The sequence below is a fragment of the Suncus etruscus genome, chromosome 3 (assembly GCF_024139225.1).
Source record: "Suncus etruscus isolate mSunEtr1 chromosome 3, mSunEtr1.pri.cur, whole genome shotgun sequence".
NCBI classification, from domain to species: Eukaryota; Metazoa; Chordata; class Mammalia; order Eulipotyphla; family Soricidae; genus Suncus; species Suncus etruscus.
The window spans coordinates 58,109,662-58,137,518 of record NC_064850.1 but is presented as its reverse complement, the minus strand read 5'-3'; the positions used below and the strand labels follow the sequence as shown (position 1 = coordinate 58,137,518).

Below are 27,857 nucleotides of genomic sequence, written 5' to 3'. Positions count from 1 at the left end.
TCATGGAAAGCATTTTATACACCTATTTTTTTCCTTTCATTCTTAAGTTCATTCAGATACATACTTTCCATTTTGTCTCCTGTTTGTGAAATCACAACATAATCTTGCATTTACTTTAGTTCCTACCCCAAGTGGAAAAATTAGATGATTTCAATTACTTTCTTCAGCTCCACAATATGCTGTCAGTCACTCTTCTGCTTTCCATCTCTGAACCAGTCTTTGAGGGCATTAATGGACTGCTTGCTGATCTTACTGACAAGAATGTAAATAGCTTCAAAATGTCTTCCATACAACTGGAAACTTATTTATGGAAATAAGTTCTATTTTGACGCAGATTTCTGGACCTTTTTTTTTTTTGCACTTGTTTATGGTTAATTTCAATTCTTGTTACTATCCCAATATCAACAAAATTTTTGTTAGGGACACAAATGTGTGTTCCCTGCTTCACCTGACCTGCCTGCTTCCACTGTCATTCCCATCACAATCAGATCTCGAGAATTGAAAATAAGCTGAGGGAGGATTTTCATCATGCAGGGAATATGTGCTTAAATTCTTTGTGTTTCTATTTCTTGTTGTCTTGTCTATATTTCATAAAGGCGTCAAATATATGATAAATTATTTCTGCACGAAAAATTCTAACTCCTAAACTATCAGCCATTTCTTGTGCATCCCCTTCAATTCTCACATCAAAGGACAAAATTACTGCATATTGAAGATTATGTTTCAACATCACTGAAGCCTTCATAACATCTCTTCTTTTTTTATATATAATATCATTTTTATGGACTGGGACAATGTTAATTCCTGCATAGGCCACTTCTGATGTTTTAAAAAAAATTCAAGCAGTGCTTCCAACAAATCCCAGTGTAGATGCTTGGATATAAACCCCTTTCTCTTCTATTTTTATTTTTATTTCTTTTTGCTTTTCTTTTGGGTGGTCCACACCCTGTGATGCTCAGGGGTTACTCCTGGCTATGTGCTCAGAAATCGCTCCTGGCTTGGGGTTCTATATGATATGCCAGGGGATCAAACCAAGGTTCATACTAAATCAGCCATGTGCAAGGCAAACACCCTACAGCTGTGCTATTACTTTGGCCCCTCTCTTCTAATTTGATGTCATTTAAAGTCAGCTTTAACTCTTGTATCAATTCATCTTTAAGAATTGGAATTTAGTCTTCTTTATAAGCCACCAGGAGTGGTAAGACAGCCAAAGTTTACTTCAGATCCTCTCCAAAAATCTTTACTTTCTAAGCTGCTTCTACTTCTTTGTGCTTTTGATACTGATTCTTCCCTCTTAATTTCTTTATAGGAGGAGGTAACAAAAGGCCTCGTATCTGGGTAACAATTGGCCCTTCCACTCCAGGAACAATAATTGTATCTCCTGCCTTCAAATATCCATTGATTAATATTTTATCTATAGTGGTGCCCATTCCTGGGAGAGCCTTCACCTTCATCACCTGTGCTCTCAGCTTTTCATAGTATGCACGTCTCTTGCTCAATATAGTCTGAGTTGACTCAACAAGAAAAAAGTAGATGAGACTTCCCATGCCATCACCAGTATGAACAGAGGTCGATAGCAAAGACACGAAAGTGTGGGGATCTTTATTCTCATAAAACAAAGCTGCCTTCAAATCCTGCTGTGCAAATTCCACAATAATAGCTTTTGCTCTTTCCTCAAATTCATCTTTTGTAATTTTTTTCTGCTTTTTTAAAGTGACAGCCACATCAGAGTCAGGACTCTTCTTCCAATCATACAATCTATCAATTTTATTGAATGTGACAATGAAAGGACATTTTTTAGATTTCAGAAGGTTAATGGATTCAATTGTTTGAGGTTCCAAACCATGCATAATATCAACCACTAGAATAGAAATATCACAAAGAGAACTTCCTCTATTTCTGAGATTACTAAAAGACTCATGATCCGGAGTATTAATAATCAACATTCCTGGAATCCAAATATTTTCTCTATAAAAATTTTAATCATCTTAGTCTGTTCAAGTCTGTTCATTCATAGCTTCAAGGGAAATATTGGTAGCCCCAATTTGCTGTATGATACCACCTGCTTCAACCTTTTGGTACATGTGTGGTGAAGTTTATCTAAAATTTTTCTTCCCTATGTCCACATGTCCAAGTACACAAATAACAGGGGTTCTCAGCTTTTTGTATTTACATTTTTCTGTGTTCAAGTCATTTCTCAATTCTTCATTTTTCTTTGTAATAAACCCTTTCTTCTTTGGGTCGATCATCATCAGAGCCATACTCAGATTCTGAGCTAATTTCTTTACTTGGCTTTTTATCTAATGTTTTTCCCAAATCCTTTCATCTGAAGTTTTTCATCGTCTTCATCACAAAAGTTTTCCATTTCTATTTTCTCAAGAAAATTATCTTTTTTAAAAACCTGTAAATCCTCAGGGCCAAAGAGATAGCATGGAGGTAGGGCGTTTGCTTTTTATGCAAAAGAATGGTGGTTCAAATCCCAACATCCCATATGGTCCTCTTAGCCTGCCAGGAGGGATTTCTGAGCCTAGAGCCATGAGTAACCCCTGAGTGCGGCCAGGTGTGACCCAAAAAGCTAAAAAATAATACAAATAAAAATAAAGAAAAAACCCTGTAAATCCTCAATTCTTTTAAAATCAGAACTGAGATCATGGGGTACACTATTGACAACCTCACACCCACAAATTGGATTAAGAAGCCCCACCTACTGTAATAGAAACCTCCAAACTGAAGCCAACACCAAGGCAACATTTCACCTGTATTTCATAGACTTCTGGAGACTCATTGTGCATGAATTGGGAGAACAGAGGAGATGGAGGATGGGAGGGATGCCCACTCTTCCTTTAAGTTTCACTCTGAAGACCAAAGGAAAACTTCTTCTTGTTCCCAACAGAGCAAGAAAAGAAAAATGCCATTCCTAAGCCATTTGTTCTCTTTAGTAAGGCTTCAATACTTAACTCAAGGTTAACTATTTCACCAGAGCATAGCCAACTTTGTAAAAGGAAAATATACAACTTAGCTCTAGTTCCCTGCAGACTGGCATGGGAGAAGATGGTATCTCACCTAAAATCCCCACATCCTTCCATGTGGGAACAGAGAACTGTTCAATTCAAATTCTATGAAACACTAAAATAAGGGGCAGTATGGTGGTATATTTTAGTGGAGGATGTGATATATTTATACAATCCTATTATTAACAGTACTGTAAATCATGCTGCAGAAAATATTTTTTTAATTATGAAAACAGTGAGATCATAAAGAAGTCCCATGCCCCTATACCCTACTAATCTATCACTAAACCTTTAGGAACATAATAGTTCAATGCCCTATTTAAATAATCTCTAGTAAGCCCTAGAGATAGTAAAGACAAAATCAGAAGACTATATGGCAAAAAATTATTAGCCATATCAAAAAAAAGTCTTACACTGAAGATATATCTCTACCAATGTTTTTACCCTATACAATCATGCCTGGTTTTCAACAAAGCATTTTGGCCTGGATTTTATTTTCAAGAATGTCCAAGCATACATCCGAATCAGACTAAATCAGCAAAGCTATAATCATAAGTCTAAAAATTTAAGTATCTATCTATGATAATCATATTAGGAATCCCCATCAGAAAGGCAGACAACTGAAGAGTCAAAAGAAAATTAGAACTTAAACCATTAACATTAATTAATGCCCATGTAAGTCTCATAATACTAACATGGCCCAAAAAATAATCTGATAAATTTCATTACTCATCAATAATAACTCCCCAAATTTAAATCTGTAGAATGCTGCAGAACTATAGGACAACTACAAAATAAAGAGTATCAGAAAGCTACAAAGAAAATATTTGAAGTAATAAAACAAATAAAAGAACCATCTCTGAGTGAAGACCAAAACGTTACCCTTCCTCTGATTGTTTCCTCTGAGCAATGCTATTATTAATAGAGGAAATCCAGTTGGACTGGTCATTTGAAATCATTCCCTGAGATTTTTAATCTCCTTTGCTCCTTGTGAGTCTATTATCTACATGAGTTAATACAGTGTTAACTTGAAGACCAGACAATAGGCAGTCATACACTCTATTGTATGCATCTATCATCTCTATTATTCTTAAGGAGATTAACTGCAGAGCACTTATTTGTAACACAATGTGCTCATAATAAATTTATGTTCCTTTTCCACATGGATTAAGAGGAAAAAAATCACCATGTTTTGGCACAGCTGCAACCTTCTTTTATTTAACTCACTGGTAGCTATTTGATTAACTTCATTATTGTGCAAAATAGCTGATAGCTTTTATTACAAATTAAGCCCATACTTCCATAAAACACTTAAAATTTCAAGAATTTTTTTTCTAGGGGAAGGGTCCACATCTGCTGATGCTCAGGGCTTATTCTTTTATGTTCAGTGTTCCTGGGAGTGCTCAAGGGACCATATGTAGTGCTGAAGAGAGAACCTAGGGTAGTGACATGCAAGTGCCCCCCCCTCTGGCCCATATGTGAATTTTACTTAACTTGTTAACAATCCTTGATTTCCAAATTATTATAAAAATAGATAAGTCCTATAGATCCCTTAGCCAGTTTCTATTAACACTTTACATCATAATGTATATTGATCAAAATTAATGAACCAATGTTAAACACTATGAAAGTTCAATTTTATTTTATTTAAAAATTAATTGAATCATCATGAGCTATAGAGATAGTAAATTGTTGGTAGTTGAATTTCAGTTATACACAGTTCCAACACTCATCCCTTCACCAGTGTTCATTTTCTACCAATGTCACTATTTCCCTCTTGTTTTTACACATACACATACACACACAACAGCCTGCCTCTCTGGCAGTTTTTTTCTTTCCTTTTTTTTTTTTTTTTGGCACATTGAATTACCTTTAGTTCATTTCATTTCCTTTTTCTATTCCAGAATCATAACTAAAGTGCCTCATTGCATTTGACTGGTGTGTTTCCTTAAGCTTAATGTGTTTGCAAGTGTCCTATACTTTGTTCTTGATAATTTGGTAGTTAGATTTTGGACCTGAGAAAGTATAGCAGAGACATCCACTCAGCAGCACATGTGCCCAAACCCCAGTTCTGAGTGACCTCTGAATAAGGATCAGAACCAGGAAGCATCTCTGACAACAGCCAGGTGTGGCCCCAAGCCAAAACAAAAAGGTTTAGAATTTAGCTATTTGACAAAATGTCCATCCACTTGGATTATTCCAAATTTTTCTTATAACCAGTCACAATTTTTGATTTAGCTTTGAGGGAAGATCACAAAAATAAGCTACTCTCATAACAGTTTAATGGTAGTAATTATAAAGATGAAATTTACTGTTGATGTTGACCTTGGTAATCTTGATCAACTAGTGCCTACTCTATTTCCCTACCATCAAGATATTCTCTCCTGCCATCTCTTTTCAGACTGCCACAGTTCTGAAGTTACCACATAGAGTTCACAAATGAGAGTCAAACATCTATGTGAATTATTAGGCAGTCTTCTGCATCATCTCTTCCTTCCATTTATTTACTTATTCATTTATAGAAATGAGGACCTGATTAACTTTTTATGTTGGATTATCTTCAAACAACTCTTTATCACATTGCTCAAACTGTGAAGCTTTTACCCTTAGACACACTGTGAATTGTCTCTGGTGTACGGTGAAGTGGGGATTTGCTTAAGAATTTCCTAGTATTACATGATGCTTCAAAGCTCATATTAAATATTTTCTGTCCTAGTTGTAAATTAAACATTTTTCCAGGAATGCCTGATTCCATTCAAGTTGCTACCAGTCTAACATTGTTTTTATGCCCTCCTATTTGACAAAATAAGAAAAATATGTGTGTACTATCTCTCTCTCCCTTTTTCACTCCTTACCTAGGAGTTTGTCAGAGGCCCCTAGGCTTCTCTAATAATATGTGTTATATCTGAGATATTTGTCAGAGTCTCACCGGCAAGGTCCCATGGCAATTTTGGGCCCATCTCTGGCAGTACAAATATGACATTTCCCCACCTGAGGTTGGACTCTGTTTTCAAAACAATGACCACCTGGCAGGCAGCCAGTATGAGGAAGAAGATTACCAGACTACACGTGTTTCACCTCAGCCTGGTCTGGATCATTTCGTGCAGTAACTCTGCTTTTCACCTGGGGTTGATGTACAGTTCATTACTTAAAATTACAAAAGTACAACCCATGATGTGAAAATAGTCTATCAAAAATATTATAAACAAGTGGTGAAAACAAGTAGAAAAAAGAAAATCTGGGGCCGGAGAGATATCATGGAGGTAGTGCGTTTACCTTGCATGCAGAATGATGGTGGTTCAAATCTAGGCATCCCATATGGTTCCCTTAGTCTTCCAGGAGCGATTTCTGAGTGTAGAGCCAGGAGTAACCCCTGAGCACTGCTGAGTGTGACCCAAAAAAACAAAACAACAAAAAAATAAAGAAAATCTAGAATTGCTATTGGTAAGAAAGTGAATTGGCACTGCTTTTCAGAAGACTTATGCTATGAAGATTTTCTTCAAAAGTAATAATGGAAAGTTTGTATGATATAGCACTGTTAGACATTTCTCTATAGGATACAAAAATGCAACCTTAAGAGAATACTTGCACCACACTATATTCTAAGAAGCGTTAGTCACAATAACTAAATTTAGGAAATCAACCTAAATGCCCATCAACTGAACAAAAACCTCTGATACTTATATTCACTGTAAAAAACAACAACAACCCTACTCTGCTTTTGGGGAAAATGGAGAAATCATGATGTTGTTGTGCTAAATGAAACAAGTAAGTAGTAAAATCCAATTACCTGATTGTTTCACAGGAACATATGTACAAATAAGTAAAGAAAACAGCATAAACTAATTTCTACATTTACCAAAAACCATGGTGGTTTTTATAGAGAAAGGGGATGAGTTGGAGAGAAATATATAAATAGGGTTATATTAGCATAGGAACATTGGTGATGGATTTGGTGAGAATTAATACATACACAGGTTGAGAAGCTAAGCCCCTGTTATTTTTTAATATTTAAAACTACTCATAACTTAATTACAATTGTAGTGTAAAAAATAAGAAATTTCTGTGGGTGTCAAAAAATTCTTGATGTAATTTCAATTAGTGTCAAGTAGAATTTACACTTCTATTTATAAAGTTTCACTATTTGTAAAGCATATATCATGCTTTATCTTTGCAATTCTTCCCCCTCTGACCTCCTTTCAAACATACCTAGAAAACACTCATGGAAATCTTCTCTAAAGTTCTACTTCACTAAAAAATAGCATAAATGGAATTAGTGTGTAATTCTTTAATATGGCTTTTTTCATTTTGCCATGCATAGCAAAAAAATTGCCCCATGTCTGCATACCTTGATAGCTCAAGTCCTTTTATTACTTCACTTGAAAATGGTATCTCACCTTCTGAGATATCAAAATATATATTCATTCACTTACTGAGAGGCAGCAGTTGTGTCTATATCTGGGTTATATAGATTTTTTTATACACAGTAAATTCCACACCTATTGGGTAAATATCTAGAAGCACAACTGCTCAATAACATTTAAATTGATAAGAAATGACTAAGCTATTCTCCAAAATATTGTGAGAGCCTCCAAGAATCTGGTCCCCAGGAACGTATCATTCTCATCCTAGTTCATACTATATTTGAATACCATTTGCTCCAATTACTACTGAAGTGCTCACCAGTTTATAGTCCCATTGGCTTCTGCTCCAAAGGAACTGCTCTCCTCTCCAGACTTTATGGATACAGTTTAATTGCTTTGAGGAGCCCGGGAAAACTCAATGTTTTTGGTTTCTGTGAGAAGAATAGAGAAGATTTTTAAGCTTTCATATGTCATAGCAGAATCCAGTAAGTTTCTCCAAAGTTTGTTTCTTGAGTTTTCATTCTAAAATAGAACAGGTAAAATAAACTGCATAATTAACTTTTTTCTACTTAGAAAAGCAAGCAGGATAATAGTGGACTAAACAATGCAGGCTTTGAGAACTGATTGCCTACTTTAACAACCTAACTACTTTGAATTTACAGTGTCATGTCGGATAAATGAGGACAAAGAGCCTATCTTCGAGGTCTGTAGCAAAAAGGCACAATCTCTGGCATGTAGAAATGTCTTGATAAATTGAGGTAGTATCTAAGTCAAAATGGTTCACGTATGCGATAAATGCAATCCTACAGTAGTTAGTAGACTAGTTCAAGAATTAACAAATCCAAAGTCCACCTAGAATAGGTCATCCAAAGGTATTAAAGGCAAGAAGAAATCTGTCTTAGGAAGGTTCAAACTCTACATATAAACAATAGCCCAAAGTAAACTAAGTGAAATGGAGAGAAAAGGAAATAGTCTATTTTCCCTTCAAATACTCCACTTTAGCCTTTACTAATTAAAGGTGAAATAATCAAACCAATTTGACCACTTCTCGAAAACCAGAAATCTCAAGGCCACTTGCAAATGAGGATCGAGTTAAGTGGACAGAAAATATAGTTGCAGTTCATTGGTAAAACGTTTCAAGTTTGTGCCTTATGTATGAATTAATAGATACTAACATCTCCCAGATAATCAAGTGCTAGAGACACAGACTAACTTGAAATAATATGAAAGGAAACAAACTTAATATGACTTCTGTGAATATATCAAGTTGATTTAACACTTCCAACTACTAACAAATGTCACATCAGCAAATTGACTTTTCGGTCCCTCAGGAGGCACAAGGAAAGAGCCAGGATTATTACCAATTCCTTGTACCTGATTGACAAACAGGTACATATTTAAAGTCACCAAGAACAATTTTAAGAGGTCAGGAAGATTTCATATCCTGGCACAGAAGATGGGAATAAAGATCTTGACAGAATGCACATTGTTCTGGGGACATCACGGGTAGGCGGGTTGTGTCTGTATTCATTTAACTGTTTTGGTTTTTTTTTTGTTTTGTTTTTATTTTGTTTTTTTGTTTTTTGGGGCCAATCTGGTGACGCTCAGGGGTTACTCCTGGCTATGAGCTCAGAAATCGCTCCTGGCTTGGGGGACCATATGGGACGCCGGGGTATCGAACCACGGTCAGTCCTAGGCTAGTGCCTGCAAGGCAGACACCGATACAGCCCCTTAATTGGTCCTTTTAAATCTCAACCACCCAAGAGTTAGCCAGTCAACCTAGAAAGAGCTAGAGGTGAAACAGGGTAAGATATCCAAGTGGTAGCCAGTCAACCTAGATAAGAGCCAGAGGTGGAACAGGGTAAAATTAACCCTAGGTCTGTACCTACATACCACAGCCTCACTACCTCCTCACCTGTACCCAGGCAGATAGGAAAACATAGCATGCTGGAGAACAAAGCTAAGGCAAAGAGTAATTGAGACTTGAAGGGGACCAGGCCTTAAAAGGTTGCTCAAGGAGTTCCTGAGACAGACTCATGAGCAACAAGCATCAGAAAGGGGACACAGATTATAGGGTTCTTGCCACAGACTTCAGATCCTGCCAGGATCTAGTCTGCACATGGGAGCCAACGGTGAAATGACAGGATGAGTGGCATCATGCATAGGGGAGTGGGGAATCAGCCTATGGTCTCCTAATGTGTACAATAAAATACCTTCAAAAATACACAGAAAAAAGGCCTGTTTTTCAGGAAAACTTGCCCATGTCAGGTAACTACAGTGGGAAGGCGTGAAGTCAGAAAAGTGATTTGGTCACCTGAGAGATTCAACCACTTGGAACCACGGGATCATTCACCGGGAACTCACCACTGCTTCACTGAACAACCATTATCAAAAGTATTAGTTCAGATTAACTTCTGAGGAACTGCAGCCTCAGCCTATGTCCTTGCAGCATTGAGCCCATCAACACACAACTGAACTCAGGATGAGAAGCTCATAGCAGTTCTAAGCCAAAGGTACCATGTTAAGGATCATCAGAGTCAGCAACACACCTATCAGAACAAACATTCTCTGACTTAATCTCCAAAATCTAAGATCTCTAGATATCAGAAAGACCCTCCTCCTGTCTCTACAGTCTCTGGCAGTGCCAAGGAGGTCTTAGCTCTGAAGAGTCTCATAATTCATGATATGTTTGGAAATTGCACAGCAGGAAAGATACACAGTCTTACACATGCCTGGCCCAAGTTGGATCTGGTATGATATCTGAGCCCCACCAGGAGCAATCTTTGAGCACAGAGCCAGGACAAAGCCCACCTTTGTGGCCCATCCACAAAGTTCTAAGCAAATAATTAATGGCACCCATTTCTTCTTTCCTTCTCCATTATAACCACATTAAAGAGGATCAAAAAAGACCTTGAAAACAGTCCCTTCCACGTGAGGCTGGTAATCATGAAGCTGACAATATAGCCCAAATCAAAAAATAAATAGTGTAAAAAGAAACAGTTCATTCAGATTTCACTCTTCTTTCATGGGTCTCACCAACAGATAATTATAAATCTACCAAAATATGGCAGTCAATAATTATGCAAAGGCTTGGAGGGAGCCTCTTTGGAGTATCACTTCAAGACATGCTCAGATAAAGGGAGAAGATATATCAGAAACAATGGAAGTTCTTCTGTCAGTTACAAACACACACACACATACACACACACTCACACTAACACACAACACAAATTATTTTATTTGAACTCAATGTAAGCAGGTATTCCTTCATATCAAATTCTAACATAGATCTACTTTGGTTTTCCATATATATGTTGAAGGCAAAGTAATAAACTTGTTCATTACTAAGACTGGCATAAAAGTCAAATACATACTACTGCAAAATAACCTCACCACTGCTTCACTGAACAACCATTATCAAAAGTACTTATTCAGATTAATTACATTTTGTCATTCCTCATCCCTTCAAGAGGCAAGGATTTCGGGGCCAGAGCAATAGAACAGCAGTAGGGCATTTGTCCTGCACATGGCTGCCCAGGATATACCTGGGTTAGATCCCTGGCATCCTATATGGTCCCCTGAGCAAGAAGGATTTTTGAGCACATAGCCAAGAGTAACCCCTGAGCATCACCCGGTGGGCCCCAAAACAAAACAAACAACAAAAGAGAGAGAGAGAGAGAGAGAGAGAGAGAGAGGGAGAGAGAGAGAGAGGGAGGGATCTCAATATCTGAGAATGTTTGCTATTCTCTGGAAGACACTGCAATATTCGAAAGAGCTCTCAGGAGGGAAAGATTCTACTTTATTCCTGCTTTCTTATCAGAACTTCTAGAATCTTCTCTCTTGTCCTAGAGGAAAAACCATTTCACCGCAGTCTTCATTTTAGAAATAGTGATGTTTAATTTAGAGCCCCAGAATGATTCCAGTGTGTGCACAGCACATTCATTGAATGTGTAACTATAATGCCTTTAGATATGTATTATATTTGCCATGGAGTCTATTGATCCATTGAAAATATTTTGCTTCTCCTAAGAGGCACAAGGGGACATTCATAAAGAAAGTGAAATGTGCCTTATTTTTCAGCTTCCAACATTAAATATAATGGGATTGGTGATATGAATAAAAGACTGAACCATACCTACTACTTTATATTTGTTGTATATAATTGAATTGAGCTGTCCCTTTTCCCAATGCCTTAAGGCATGGCCATTAAGCTAGGGTACAAAGACCCCTGGAACACACTGTGATTTTCCAGATATGTGGGAAATGATCATCCTTAAGGAAATAAATTTCCAGCCCTGACTAATCCTGTGTTCCTGTGTCCTGAGACCTATCTTCCTGCTTTTTCTGCCCAATGTGTCACTTAGAATCAAATCTTCCTCTTTCATGATCACACTTCCCTTGTATTACAAAGGAGAAAAATAGTGTCAGCTTATAAGTGGAAAACTTTGGAGATTCCAAGTAAATTAAAAGAAATTGGTGCTGGAGTGCTTTATACATTAAACCCTACTACTAGCAGTTCTGTAGACCACAATGCCTAAAATTAAAAAAAAAAAAAAAAGAATGGATTATTTTTACAGGTAATGGCTTAAAACTTAGGTGTGTTTGAATGTTTTCCTTTTAACCAAATCAAAGGAGGATTCAATCAAGGATGTCAGTTGACATGTTGCTAAATATATTTTGTAGGCGAATGGCTCTGAAATGTTGAGCATGTAACTTAAAAAGAGTCAAAGCAGTGAATGACATTACCATGAAAAAACTTTCCTTGTTCAAGGCATGTGCATCCTCAAAAATAGGAAGGGAGAGTGGGAGAGGGATTTATGTGAGCACTTTTGTGGTGGGTGTAGTGCAATAGCATTTTATGCTACATCATACACATAAACAGTTTATAAATCATGTACCTCAATAATAAAATAAAAAGCAGCATTCAAGAGAATTTTAAGTCTCCCTTAATTTATTGTTTAACTATAGACTCTTGATTTTTAATTTTTAACTATTTTATTAAAATGTGTACTTAAATTTTATTTTTTTAATAGTTGAATAAAATGTATATTTACATTTTTGGCTAATTTATGTACTAAAAACCATTGGAACCTTGTCTAATTTCATTTAAGGCATATAAAGACTTCTCTAATAACATTTGAAGTCATTGATAAATACCTTATAGATTAAGATAGAATATAAAAATAATAAATACTGGGGCCAGAAAGACAGCATGGAGGTGGGGCGTTTGCCTTGCATGTAGAAGGATGGTGGTTCGAATCCTGGCATCCCATATGGTCCCCCGAGCCTGCCAGGAACGATTTCTGAGCATAGAGCCAGAAGTAACCCCTGAGCGCTGCCAGGTGTGACCCAAAAAAAGAAAAGAAATAAAAAGAAAATAACAAATACAATGAAGGAAGACTATGAACTCAAACCAGACTGGGGAAAAGTAAGACTTTTTACACTTAAGTAACTTCAGTCACTTAAAATCACTTTAATCACTTGGGTTTGGAGAATTCAGGAGAGCCTCCTGGTAGTATGATAGTGTACAGGGGATGTAGAGAGACCATATGTAGTTCTAAAAATTCAAACCACATGTATATCTCCTTTGAATATTTCTTTAGATGTATTTTCTTAATAGCTATAGTCCTTATTGGATATCTTCTTATGTTGTGGCAATTTCCACCATTTTTGGGGATCTATTTAGTAGGGAATTCTAGAATCTAAGTTTCACTAGTGTTCTGAGTTCATGTTTGAACTATGTTATAGGGATTGTTTAACTTGTTATTTTTACCCCCATGCACCATGTGGCATTGTTCCTTTTTGCATAGGCTTATTAAAATGGGGTAAATCTTACATGTGCAAACAAGTTCTTATCTAATAGAGATAGGAACACATAAATTTTATATATCGGTGGGGCCTTACACCATGAACACTTGTCATAAATGACTTAGCTTAGCCTACAGAAGATCGGACATTGACCATTCTCCCCTAAACCTTGGATACCATCTACAGAAACAACCACAGTTTTCTACACCAGCACCAGAAATTTGACTTCTACCAGGAAAGGTCCTATTGCTGCCCTGGCATTGATTAATTCCAGAGTGGGTTCATAGGACACCTTCACGACTTAATAACAGCAACAACCTGCTTTCAGGTCAGGGTTCTCTGCATTGCCACCTAATGGTGAAATAAAACCAGAAGGTGCTCTGCATCACCCTTACTGGGACATAGGATTTGTAAAGAAACCAGGATCTCTAAGTACAGATACCTGACAGCAACAACCGTGATTGTAAAGAGCTTTTACTAGGATCACAGAGAAAGACTTTGAGGTTGGACAACTTAGTATGCCTAGAACTTGGAGTTGGTCTTATGCCAGGATACTTCAAGGGGAAGGTCTCCTTGTTTTTTAAGCCAAAGATTTTTCCTTTCTATTTTCCCCATATTTTGCAGTACCTTTGCAAACAACAACAACAACAACTGCCACACACATTGTGTGCGTATTTATTGTATTTTTTATCTCTTATATTTAAAAAAGAAGAGTTTACTAATCCTTCTGCTCTGGTGAGCATTGGTGGTAAAGCAGCGGATTCTGTTTATGACTGAAACCCAACTACAAACATGCTTGTAATCATGGTACTTAAATACTTATTAAAAAAATACAACTTTATTGGAGATACAATAATTTTCACAAATATAGTTGCTACTGAACTTTTTCTTCTTTCTTTTTTCTACTTTTCCATTTTACTTTTTAGTTTTTCTTTCCATTACTTTCTATTTTTTCAATAACTTTGCTTTTTCTTATCTTGAAACAAATATATTATGATCAGTTATGTCAATTATGTGATGCATTTTCTTTAAATAAAAAAAAATTAAAAAATTTAAACCAGGGTCAGCAGGATACAAGGCATCCCTGCTCTACTAAACCAAGACAGGAATTGAGCATTTAAGTAATAATGGATATGTAAAGGAATCAATGAAAAATTTTTGTTTTAAAATGACAATAGTGATAGATTGAAAATTACAACTCTTGTAACTATTCTATTTATTAATGGAACTTTGAAAGGTCAGACTTATATAAGGGGCACTTAAGTTTTCCAGAATACCTTTAAGAACTAATTTTTAAGGAGCTGAAACAAATCTCTGAAAGTAATAATGTCATAGGATAATTAATAATTAATTTCTAAGCAATCCATTCAAGTCTATAATCACTGGCTTATAAAACACTACCCTTAATTTTTTTCCATGATCCACAGTTTAAAGGATTACCTAACTTTTATGTCTCTTGCTTTTAAGGAGTTCCTATATTTTTAATAGCTCACCATTAAAAGAATTCCATTGTTTATCAGAAAATAATAAGCTCACACACTCCACATTTTACTTAGAAAAACCATAAAATGCTATGAGCTAGAAATACTCAGTGAATCCAATTACAAATATCCCAAATTATTTTGAAATTTTTTAACACATGCATAATAACCATTTTAAAAGAAAAAAGAGAAAATAGATGTGACTTTTATTTACCTGAAAAAATATGTATTAAATACTTCCCAACTGCCAATGTCCTTCTAGGAATCTGAGGCTAGTGGTTGCAGGGTGTTTCCTTCCTCTTTTATAATGATATCAGTTTCCTTACATGTACCAAGACAACTAGAGAAACATTCAATTCCATTAACATTTGCAGTAAAATCTTATTCTACTTCTTAGTTTGTCTTCATGGGGATGGATGGGGGTACAGTGTGGCTTTGTTATAGAAAATTTCCATGACATTTTGTCTCATTACAAATTTTCTCATTCAAAAGTTCAAATTCCATTTGTAATCTTCTAAATTATTATTATTATTATTATTATTATTATTATTATCTTCTTGTTCTATGGAAAGTATCCCATCTCCCCATTACTGTTTTCTAAAGTTCAAGATTAGAAAATAACACAAAAATTTGCTACATACATAGATTGCTGTCTCAATGTGTTGGATTATAGTATGTTAAGACCATTGTTATTTCTGATTTATTTAGTCAAATATTTAAACATCCCATCCCCAAATTCACCACAAAGCCAGTTGTAAACCCCAAATACCAATAAGTGTGATTCAAAAGCAGAACAAAAGGGAACACACACGCACACACACATACACACACACACACACAGACATACACAGACTACCTCTTCACTTTTTCACTTTAAATCTTCACTCTTTCACCCTACCTCTTCACTCTTAGTGAAAGAAACTCTTCAGAAGGAAATCAACACAATAACTTGAGTTTAATGGTTTGACTAGGTTATCCAAATACTTTTTTTCATTTTATTGCTTTTACTGATGTATTTTTAAGTTTTCTATTGTTGGGTTCTTTAATACTGCTCCTCCAAATTCAATTGCTTAAAATTACTTTTATTTTTTCCACCATGTACAAGTGTTTTTATAGCTTATTCTTACTTACATTAAAACTGAAGTGCTTTAAAAGGTATGTTTCCATATAAGCTCAGAGAACCTCTTCCTCATATGTTCAAAATGGTTGCTCTGGAAAATAGTTGACTTATGTGATTTCATGTTAAATGTTAGATCACAAAAGCTAATACCAAGAAATAATATTCTGAATATGTTAATTAGCATTTTACATTGTTCATTAATTGTATCCTGCTATTGATTATGGATGCAAATATATATAAATATATATATGTATATTGGCTTGGGGGCCACACCTGGTGACGTTCAGGAGTTATTCCTGGCTATGCACTCAGAAATTGCTCCTGGCTTGGGGGCCATATGGGACTTTGAGGATTTAACTGTGATTTGTTCTAGGTCAGCTGCATGCAAGGCAAATGCCCTACCCCTACACCACCACTCTGGCCTCCAAATATATATTTTTAAAATGTCAAAATTTCAAGATGGAAGATGGGAAGGACCTGCATTAACTCTTCATTGATCACAGTAAGACTATGTCAAGATTTAAATCCATGTGCAGAGAAGCTGACCTGAAATCCAAATCACCAGAGCTTGCAGAATAAGAGGCAAAAAAAAGCACTAAAGCAGATATGAGACAGATAATCTCCTCTAAAAAATCTCACCATAAGAACCAGAGTGAAAATGGAGTATTTGTCTTGCATGAGGCTGACCTGGGTTCAATCCATTATGGTATACCAAACACTGATATAAGTAATTTCTAAGGATAGAGCTAGAAGTAGCCCCCTGAACACTGCCAGGTATGGCTCATAAATGAGAGAAAAAGGGAAGGAAGGAAGGAAGGAAGGAAGGAAGGAAGGAAGGAAGGAAGGAAGGAAGGAAGGAAGGAAGGAAGGAAGAAAGAAAGAAAGAAAGAAAGAAAGAAAGAAAGAAAGAAAGAAAGAAAGAAAGAAAGAAAGAAAGAAAGAAAGAAAGAAAGAAAGAAAGAAAGAAAGAAAGAAAGAAAGAAAGAAAGAAAGAAAGAAAGAAAGAAAGAAAGAAAGAAGAAAGAAAGAAAGAAAGAAAGAAAGAAAGAAAGAAAGAAAGAAAGAAAGAAAGAAAGAAAGAAAAGAAAGAAAGAAAGAAAGAAAGAAAGAAAGAAAGAAAGAAAGAAAGAAGAAAGAAAGAAAGAAAGAAGAAAGAAAGAAAGAAAGAAAGAAAGAAAGAAAGAAAGAAAGAAGAAAGAAAGAAAGAAAGAAGGAAGGAAGGAAGGGAGGAAGGGAGGAAGGGAGGAAGGAGTAAGAAAGGAAGAAAAAAGGAAGAAGGAAGGATGGAAGGAAGGAAGAAGAAAGAAAGAAAGAAAGAAAGAAAGAAAGAAAGAAAGAAAGAAAGAAAGAAAGAAAGAAAGAAAGAAAGAAAGAAAGAAAGAAAGAAAGGAAGGAAGGAAGGAAGGAAGGAAGGAAGGAAGGAAGGAAGGAAGAAAGGAAGGAAGGAAGGAAGGAAGGAAGGAAGGAGGAAGGAAGAAGAAAGAAGAAAGAAGAAAGAAAGAAAGAAAGAAAGAAAGAAAGAAAGAAAGAAAGAAAGAAAGAAAGAAAGAAAGAAAGAAAGAAAGAAAGAAAGAAAGAAAGAAAGAAAGAAAGAAAGAAAAGAAGGAAGAAAGAAAGAAAGAAGAAAGAAAGAAAGAAAGAAGAAAGAAAGAAAGAAAGAAAGAAAGAAAGAAAGAAAGAAAGAAAGAAAGAAAGAAAGAAAGAAAGAAAGAAAGAAAGGAAGGAAGGAAGGAAGAAAGAAAGAAAGAAGAAAGAAAGGAAGGAAGGAAGAAAGAAGAAAGAGAGACGAAAGAAAGAAAGAAAGAAAGAAAGAAAGAAAGAAAGAAAGAAAGAAAGAAAGAAAGAAAGAAAGAAAGAAAGAAAGAAAGAAAGAAAGAAAGAAAGAAAGAAAGAGAAAGAAAGAAAGAAAGAAAGAAAGAAAGAAAGAAGAAAGAAAGAAAGAAAGAAAGAAAGAAAGAAAGAAAGAAAGAAAGAAAGAAAGAAAGAAGAAAGAAAGGAAGGAAGGAAGGAAGGAAGGAAGGAAGGAAGGAAGGAAGGAAGGAAGGAAGGAAGGAAGGAAGGAAGGAAGGAAGGAAGGAAGGAGGGAGGGAGATATTATAATGAGAATGAAGAAATAAATCCCAATACAGTACAATGATCATATTGATGAATGGAGATTGGTGGTGGCTGTAGACTTGAACTTGGTATTAATCAAAGTAGTATTATCAATATTGAAAATCATGGTGCCTCAATACAATGTGTGTGGGTAAAATGTCAAGGATATGGAACTTTATCCTGGAGGGTAGAGGGCTGGTACCAAACATGCAGCTCTGCAAATCTCATGATCTAATTACATCCCTGAAATGGTAAGCAAGAAACAATAGGTATGAACAAGGCTAGCATCACTGACAGATGCTTTCTCACAGTTTGGTGGACAGAAACACAGATTTAGCTCAGATTATACCTTATTCACTCTCCATAATCACACATCCTGAAGGCAACCTTGTAAGTACAGTTCTAACTAGCTATCAAGAAATTGAGCTCACTGGGGGCTCAGAAACCACCCTCAAGTGTGGTTGATACAGGCAGCCAGACGAGGCACCTGCAAGTTTATGCCTGCTGGCTCACCAACACTTCACAAACATCCCAAAGCACAGCCAGTTGGAAAATAGCCCTACCTGCTCTGCTTCCATGCTGGCTGGCAGCCACACACCAACTTCTGCCAACCTGGGAACCCATATTTCTGGGTTTGAGATCCAAGACCTTTCAGACCAGGGTCTATAATACTGCTTTAAATTGATAGTAGGCTATAAGCTTAGTTTGCAGAAGACAGACAGCAAGTTAAAGAGAACAATAGGGATAAACTGCCTATCAACCAGTATTCCCCCTAAAATGGTATTAAACATCAATAAATTCACTATTCAATAGCCTGAGCTCAATTAAAAAGAAACAAATCAAAGGGAACAACGTCAAAATCAACCCACAGGCTCCTAACAGGGTTATGGAGAGCAAAAATGCGTTATATGGGTTTAGGGAATGAGTTGAAAGGGTGGAGTGATTTTGGCACCAGTGAGTCTGGGTGACAATAAACATTTTTGATAAGGTACTAAATTATATTCCTCAATGAAACAATTAAACAATGTGACATTAGTGGGGAAAATTGTTTATAAGTCTTAAGGAAGTTGTATTAAAATGGATATATAAGGTTTATAACTCATATGGTAGTCATTTAGCTTAAACTGTAAAACATTTAGTGTTCTAGAAGAACAGCAATAAAAAAATATACGATTTGGTTTACTTAAAAGATCTTCCAATATAAATTAAATACTTCTCCTCCAAGCCATAGGAGGCATCTTATTGACTGGGGAGAATGCCAGTCTCAAGCATACAAAGTGTGAAAATGAAGTTACAGGTGGGGAATAAGGTAAAATAGAATAAGAAAAGAGTTGTAAATTAATACAGTTTTAATCTGGTATAGTTAAAAAGATTTTAATAATTGTGACCATAAAATATTCAATTAAAATTTAAAGAAAGTTTATGAGTAACCAGTTAAATTATTTTTTAAATCTGAAATTTTAGTACCAAAAAACCAACTGGTCTTTTTACTTTCTTGTTTATCTTGGGCTTTCCCTATAATCACTTCCAATTTAGAGTCGTAAGCACAATTCATTATTGTACTCATGTATGAACTCTCAGATATGTATTCTAACCTACTTTTGTACATAGATGTCTTCAAAGACAGAAGTTTTCACAAGAGCAAATGCATCTGTTCTAAGAAAAACCTCTGAATATACTAAAACCTCCTTTCAGGACTATTATTTTTATTTTCTATTTTATAAAAAAATATTATATAGTTTTCTATAGAAATTCTTCTCAGACATGCTTCTCTTTCCTCTACCTCTGCTCCCTTGTTGGTGTATGTCCCACATACTTCGACTTGCCCCACAATCAATTCTGAACTGAAATTTTCATCAAGAATAATTCATGACCTTAACATTTATAAATATAGATTCTTTGTTATGGTTAGTCAACCACCCCTAGCCAGCTCTGACTTACTGTTATGGCCTATGTCTAGAGAGAAAATTGTTTCTTGGGGGTGGGGGGGAGGTTGGGGCCACACCCACTGGTGCTCAGGGGGCGTTACTCTTGGCTCTGCACTCAGAAATTGCTCCTGGCAGGCTCAGAAGACCATAAGGGATGTTGGAAATCAAACCTAGGTCCATCTTGGTCAACAGTATGCAAGGCAAACACCCAACCACTGTGCTATCACTCCAGCCCAGATTGTTTCTTCATCTGGTAATTTTCATTGTGTTAAACTGATAACTTTCACTAACAAGTTATCAGATAAATAATTTGCAGATAAACAAATAAATAATATCAGATTATATTAATAGTAGATAATATATTATATGTAATATATAGATTATATAATAATCATAGACAAATAAATAATATCAGATAAATAATTTGCAGCTATCGTCACATTTCTAGACTGCCTTTTGATTGGCAATCCCCTCACTGTGCTGTGTACCCATTTTATGCAGTCTTGCTTTTTTTGCTACTCTTTCTTGCCTCTGGCATAAAGCTTCATGAACACCATTAAGATCCATATCTATCAAGTTGCTACCTATGCTTTCCTGTAGAAGGTTTCGGTATTAAATTAAAATCTTTATTCAACTGAGCTTATTTTTGTGCAGATAACATGAGTTGGGGTGAGGGTCCCATATTGTTACTTTGCATATGGCTCTCCAATTTTCCCATCACCATTCACTGTAAAGACCTTTTAGCCTAGTTTATTTTCTTCTTTCCTTTGTCATAGCTTAACCATATGAGATTGAGAATATCTCTGAGGTCTCTGTTGATCCACTTAGCTCCTTTTTAAAAAAAAGTTTAGATTCTAGGACTTATAGTTAAGGTATGGTTTCCCTCAGTGTTCTGATACCATACCATCCATCAAAGAGTCTACTTTCAGCCACCACTGTCTCATTCACTTTATTACCTCCTCCATCTCCCTACCTTGAAGACCCTCATTGAAAATATGGGCTAAGTTTTTTGTTCTCTTTCACTTCCTACTTCCTCCATGCTTTTTTATACTAACACCAAACTGTTCTGGTCAGAATAACTTTGCTCTGTAGTTCAAAATCAGGAAGTATATATGGTGTTTTAGGCTTTGTTCTACTGTGTTGTTTGGAATAAATTTGAGGTCACATACAAATTTTGATTTTTTTATGTTCTATATTTTTGTGATTAAAAAGATAAGGCACTGGAATTAGGGGGGCATACGAGGCAGAGCTCAGGGGACCATATGGGCTGCCAGGAATCTTGGGTTGGATTGTGTTCAAGCAAACACCCTACCCACTGTACTACTGCTTGGGACCTGGCATTGGTATTTTATAAAGATTGCACTTAATCTAAAACTGACTTTATAGATTTTAACAATCTGTATTCTGGCAATATAGATTTTAACTTTAACCCTTCTAAAATAAGAGCCTGGAAACATCTTTTCATTTTTTTTGTCATCAATTTTCTTCAAAGTTTTACAGATTTTATTGTATGAATATTTGTTTCTTAATTAAAACTATGTCCTTGGGGCTGAAGCAGTAATTTGCCTTGCACGTGGCTGACCCAGGACGGACCTGGTTTGATCCCTGGCATCCCAAATGGTCCCCCAAGCCAGAAGCATTTTCTGAGTGCAGAGCCATGAGTAATCTCTGAGCGTCATAGTTTGTGGCCCAAAAACCAAAATAAACAAGCAAATATAAACCCCCCTAAGTCCAAACCAAAATAAGATACTACCTTACTTCTGTAAGTATAGCTATTGTTAATACAGAAGTTAAAGTACCTGTCTTGCATGCAGTCAACTCTGATTTGATCCCCATCACTGTACATGATTCTTTATGTACTGCCAGGAAGTGATCCCTGGGCATAAAACAAGAGCACCAATATATGTGATCCAAAAACAAATAATGGCTAGAAAAAAGAGTTGCCAATGATGGAGAAAATGGAATCCTCTGGTTGACTGGAATGTAAAGAAGAAAGCCACTCTGAATAAAAGTATGAAGATTCCTTACAAGATTCCTTTAAAAAATAAAAATAAACTTATGTGATCCAGAAATTCCACTTCTGGCTATTTACTCAAAAAAATATACTAATGAGAAAAGATCTGTATCTTTAAGTTTACTGAGATATTTTAATATTCAATATGACATAGCATTGAAATTTTGAAAGATATTAGGTAATAGATTTGTGATTATTTTTAATTGGATACCAAAATCAAATGACATGTTGTATACCTGACATTAAATAATATATGTTAATTGTACTTGAAAACAAAACTATGTATCAAAGATATGCTGTAAAAGACATCCTCATTCTCATTGAGATGTTGACTGGTCCAATGAATGTGCTGCATGCAGAAAATTCCCACACACAACAGTAACTGTGTCATAGAGACCTGAGAATTAATTGAAATCACAGTTTAAACAGATTGAAGCCCAGAAGTTTTGGAATGAACAAGATCTAGAGATGATTATTTTATAAAGAATATACTATCAAGAAAACAGGCTTGTAGGGAGAAAGGAGTAGAAAAAAAACCTGGTAATATTGGTGGAGGGAAGCTTTCACTGGTGGTGCAATCAGTACACTACATGCATGCATAAAACTCAACTCTGAATAATTTTGCAAACTACAGTGTCTTAATTAAAAAAGTAAAATGTCAGTAAAAATTATCATAGACTAACAATTCTGGGTTTTGAATTTTTGTTGTTGTTGTTGTTGTTGTTTGGTTTTTGGGCCACACCCGCTGACACTCAGGGGTTACTCCAGGCTATGCACACAGAAATTGTTCCTGGCTTGCACAGGGGTTCATAATAGATGCTGGATTTCGAACCACCATCCATCCTGGATCAGCTGCATGCAAGGCAAACACCCTACCATCATGCTATCTCTCCAATCCCTGGGTTCTGAAAATATTTGAATTACTCTCTGAACTCCAGTGGCATGTCCATGTGTAAGTTTTTTAATATTTTCTTGTTTATTTGTTTTAAGGTTTTTTTTTTTTTGGATGAGCCAAATTAAAAGTTTTTCTAGCCACCACATGGCTTAATGACAGGATTACACTTGATTACTACCTCTCTTTTTAGTATAACACATTACAAGGAAATGTTCATATAGTATAACTCAGCATTTTTTTCTTACTACATAGCACTATTACTAAAGTGAATATCTCCAGGTGCCTATTATACATTTTGTTATTGAAAAGCAAATAGAATTATATGCAGATTAGTACAAATTCCCTCCTACCATCCTGTTAAACAGATGTCATCTCTTTGGAAATTGATATATAGCACTTTATACAAGAAAACATAAGCCAGTGAGCGTCTGCCTGATATAAGCTTTTTCTCTAGAACAGTATTTCCTAATTAGGGTGCTCTCTGGACCCCTCAATATCCAAAGAAATGACAGATGAAAATAATATGATTGGGGTATGAAGGACAAAACTAAGAGGCCAACTATCAAGACAAACAGTCACAGAAAGAAAAACAGGTTGGATAGGTATCATATCCAGGAAAAGACTGAGAAATAGTGCTTTTGAATAAATGTACAAATAAAAAATATTTTATAAAAAATAATGGCATTGTTTTAAGCTGAAATTGCTTAAATATGCAAAGAAAACGTTAAAATTCAAGCTAACAGTTATTTATCTAATTTACAAAAGTTTTTCTGACAAATACCAAAAGCCCCGGTCCTTCTCATTATCCAATCAGATTTAGGTATCAAAGATTTAATATTTCTGGCAATTAAAAATATTGCATGTTCACATGTCATTTGACTCCACGTTTGCTTTAACATTAAGAAGTGGAGAGTAAAAATATTCAAAATTTTTAGAAGCATATATAATTAGCCATTGAGTTGTGGAATATGTTTTATTTTTCTTGTTTTAATTCTTAAAGAAAAAAAGAGAGTCAAATCTGCTGCTTAATAGACTTATTTAAATGGGCCATCTTTGTTTTGTACTCTGAAGGTAATATTATTTACCTTTCAATAATATTTTTCATACATACATGAGTTTTTTAAGGAAGGAACAAATTGGTAATTATCTTCACTAATGAAATGTGCAATCATTTCAGTTAGATTTTTAAATGGGGCACAACTTGCATTCATAAGGGCCATTGAATAAATGCCTATTAGGTACAGTATAATGGCTTGCTACTTGATTCATTTTTTCTTTCTGTGATTGATTCTTACTGCATATTCAGAAGAAATTTTGTTTCCCTTCCTAGTTTAGCTATAATCCCCATATTCAGAAAGTTTATCTACCAAAACTAAAATCAAAATTCAAACTACAACAATAAAATATGTTCTCTGGTGGTGAGGTGTTTGAGACTTTTGTTAAATATATACCTTTAGCAAAAGAAGCACAGATTGAGCATCAATAACCAACAAAGCACAATTATCCTGAGTTACATATATTATATATATATTACATATATTTTACATATATCCTAAATTAAAAATGATTTCCATTAAGAAAACAATTCCATTCATATTAGTGCCACACAAACTCAAATACCTTAGAGTCAACTTAATTAAAGAGGTAAAAGACCTATACAAAGAAAACTACAAAACACTGCTTCAAGAAATAAAAGAGGACACAAGAAAATAAGAGACACATATCCCATTCATAAATTGGGAGAATTTAATAATTTAATAATAATTTAATAATTAAAACGGCAATATTTCCCAAACCTTTGTACAGATTTAATGCGATTTCTCTAAGGATACACCTGACATTCTTCAAAGAAGTGGACCAAACACTCCTGAAATTTATTTGGAACAATAAACACTCACAAGTAACTAAGCAGTCCTTAAAAAAAAAAAGAAGATGGGAGGCTTCACTTTCTCTGACTTTAAATCATACTACAAAGCAATAGTCATTAAAACAGCATGATATTGGAATAAAGACAGACCCTCAGATCGATGAAATAGACTTAAGTATTCTGAGAATGTTCCCCAGACATAAAATCAATTAATCTTTGATAAAGGGGCAGGAAAGTTAAAATGGAGTAGGAAAGCCTCTTTGACAAGTGGTGTTGAGACAACTGGTCAACCACATGCAAAATGTAAACTCAGGCCTTCATCTAATACTATTAAAAAAGGTCAATCCAAGTGGATTAAAGATCTTGATATCAGACCCACAACCATAAGGCATATAGTATACCTTTACATAGGTAAAAACTCTCCATAACATTCAGACTTAAGGCATCTTCAGGGAGGAAACAGCACTGTCCGAACAAGTGGAAGCAGAGATAAACAAATGGGACTATATTAAGCTGAGAATCATTTGTACCTCAAAGGATACAAAGGCCACCCATAGATAAGGAGCTAATATCTAAGATATACAAAGTACTGACAGAACTTAACAAGAAAAAATCCTAACCTCATCAAAAAATGGGGAGAAGAAAGAAAAGACACTTCCTCAAAGAAGAACTACAAATGGCCAAAAGGCACATGAAAGATGCTCCACATCACTAACCATCAGGGAAATACAAATCAAAACAACAATGAGATACAATTTCATACCACAGATACTGGCACACTTCAGGAAAAAAAAATAACAATCAGTGCTGGTGGATGTGGTGAGAAAGGAACTCTCATTCACTGCTGGTGGGAATGCTGTCTCGTCCAGCCTTTATGGGAAACAATATGAAGATTCCTTAAAAAACTGGAAATTGAGCTCCCATATGATCTAGCTATACCATTCATAGGGATATACCCTAGAAACACAAAAAAAAAAACATAATACAAAAAATGCCTTCTGCATATCTATATTCAATGCAGCACTATTTACAAAAGTCAGACTCTGGAAACAACCTAGATGACTGACAACAGAGGAGTGGCTAAAGAGACTATAGTACATATACACAATGAAATACTATGCAGCTGTCATGAAAATCAAAGTCACAAAATTTTCCTATACATGGATGGATATGGAAACTATTATGCTGAGTGAAATAAATTAGAGGGATAGATATAGACACAGAATAGTCTCACTCATCTGTGGGATTTATATGTTTGTAGTTGCTCCCAAGAAAGTCTGAGGTGGGACATACACAATGTCTGTGTTTTCTTATGCAGAAGCATAGTTTACATCCTATGAGATGGTCTGGCTTTTTCTTTTTTTAATTTGAGTATTGTTAATATTGACTTTAAGGTCAATATCTACAATGAAACTATGCATTAGCTAGTTCTATTACTTCAATTGCTTTTAGTAAGCCTAATATTCAACATGAAGTTCTGCAAGAATCAAGAATCAACAGTCTTGAATATACTCCAGAACTCTACTTCTCAAGCAATGACAACCCACTATATTTTTATAAACTCTCTACTTTAGGTCATGTAAATAATTAGCTCAATATTTCATGTTTAAGAAGATGCAATCATCAAATATCACTGCCAGAACTTTTTGTCAAAGAATAAAGCCTTTTCCTTTCAAGTATCAAAAGCACATAGGAATATTCTTTGTATTTCATTCCCTGAGGATCTTGGGAACTAAGGCATAAAGAATTTATACATATCAAAAAAATACACACACAGTCTATTTTGTTGTCTTTCAACCAAATGTACCTGTTTAAGATGCAAAAATACATTTCATGTGGCTGCCAAATTCTTCTTTTGGACATTGTACTACTTAGGTGGTTGTGACGACCAAGTTTAGAGTCTCAACTACAGCTCCAGCCTTCTCATATTATATAGACTTCTAATACTAAAAAAGACTTGAGCAATAATTTTTTATCCTGTTTGGCCTTAGGTATATATTGGGAGATACAAAATGATCTACCTTGTTCATGATTGTGAGACCAAAAGATATTGTGACACTAATATTTTTAAGAATTTGGTCCTTAAAATGCTGAGCTGTTTTTAAGAACCTGTGGTGGGAAGAATGGGACCTGTAACCAAGTAAATGTGAGCTTCAATATCAGCTCCAGTACTAATCACTTACAAGACCTTAATCAAGCTATGTAAAATACTTTAGAGCAGCTTCCTTATCTCTATGATAGGCCTACAACAGGCAAAAAGCTTTTTCAATAATCATAAGGGAGATACAGAGTTATAACTTCATATTTATGGCAATGACTCATCAAAAAGCAAAAGGCAAAAAGTGTTTAGAAGGATGAGCCAAGAAAGCAAGCATCCTATACTACTGATAGGAAAAAATTGGTGCAATTCTTATAAAATTCTGGACATTCTTTAAAAATAATACTAGAAACTCCATATAATCCAGTTATATATTTCTGGGACTTACCCAATGAATAAAAGAATATAATTTAAATCAATGTAAACACACACACACTGACAAAAGCCACAAAATGGAGATAACCCAAGTGCCCAACAACTGGTGAATGGATAAAGAAGATGCAATAGTATTCCTGATAATATGTGTGTATATATGTATATATATATATATATGTGTGTGTGTGTGTGTGTGTGTGTGTGTGTATACATATAGCAGGAATACTATGCAGACCCTGGGTAAGCTAAGCCTACAGGGTCCTCAGCTTAGCAAATTGAGTCAGACAGATGAAAAAAAACACATACTTTCATGTGAATGTGCTCTATTATTTTTAATCTTAGATAAAATAAGGTATCAGAAAGGAAGGAGATGGAGCACATAAATCAAGTAGAAGATACCCACTATACAATGGTACATGGAAATTAGAGCTTAGGCACTGAGGATAATATGGTATATGAGTATGTCTGCATACCTGAAACTTCTATAAGTCATTATTAAATCAGTTTTAAAAAATAAGCATACCAATAGAGATGATGAAAAGATGAAACATACTGGTGATGTAAGATATCAGAAAGACTGAGCTAATATTAGGTAAAATCCAAGAGTAATCATGAAATGCCTAAAATGATCTCACCACCATGCTGGGCTGAGGTAACACAAGGAACAAGTCTGCAAACCTCTTTTCTTGCTCTCTGCAGCTCTGAGGCCCACAAGGCATTGAATGAGACTGCAGACTGTCTCCCGCACCTCCTGCAGCACAGAATCTGGGAATCCTAGAAATCCATCCTTCTGTTTCCTCAT

General features: G+C 35.3%; 1 pseudogene; it reads right to left on the bottom strand.

The window, feature by feature from the left end:
• Window positions 1-140: 140 nt before the first annotated feature.
• LOC126004324 (eukaryotic translation initiation factor 5B-like) lies at window positions 141-27,857 on the bottom strand (annotated as a pseudogene).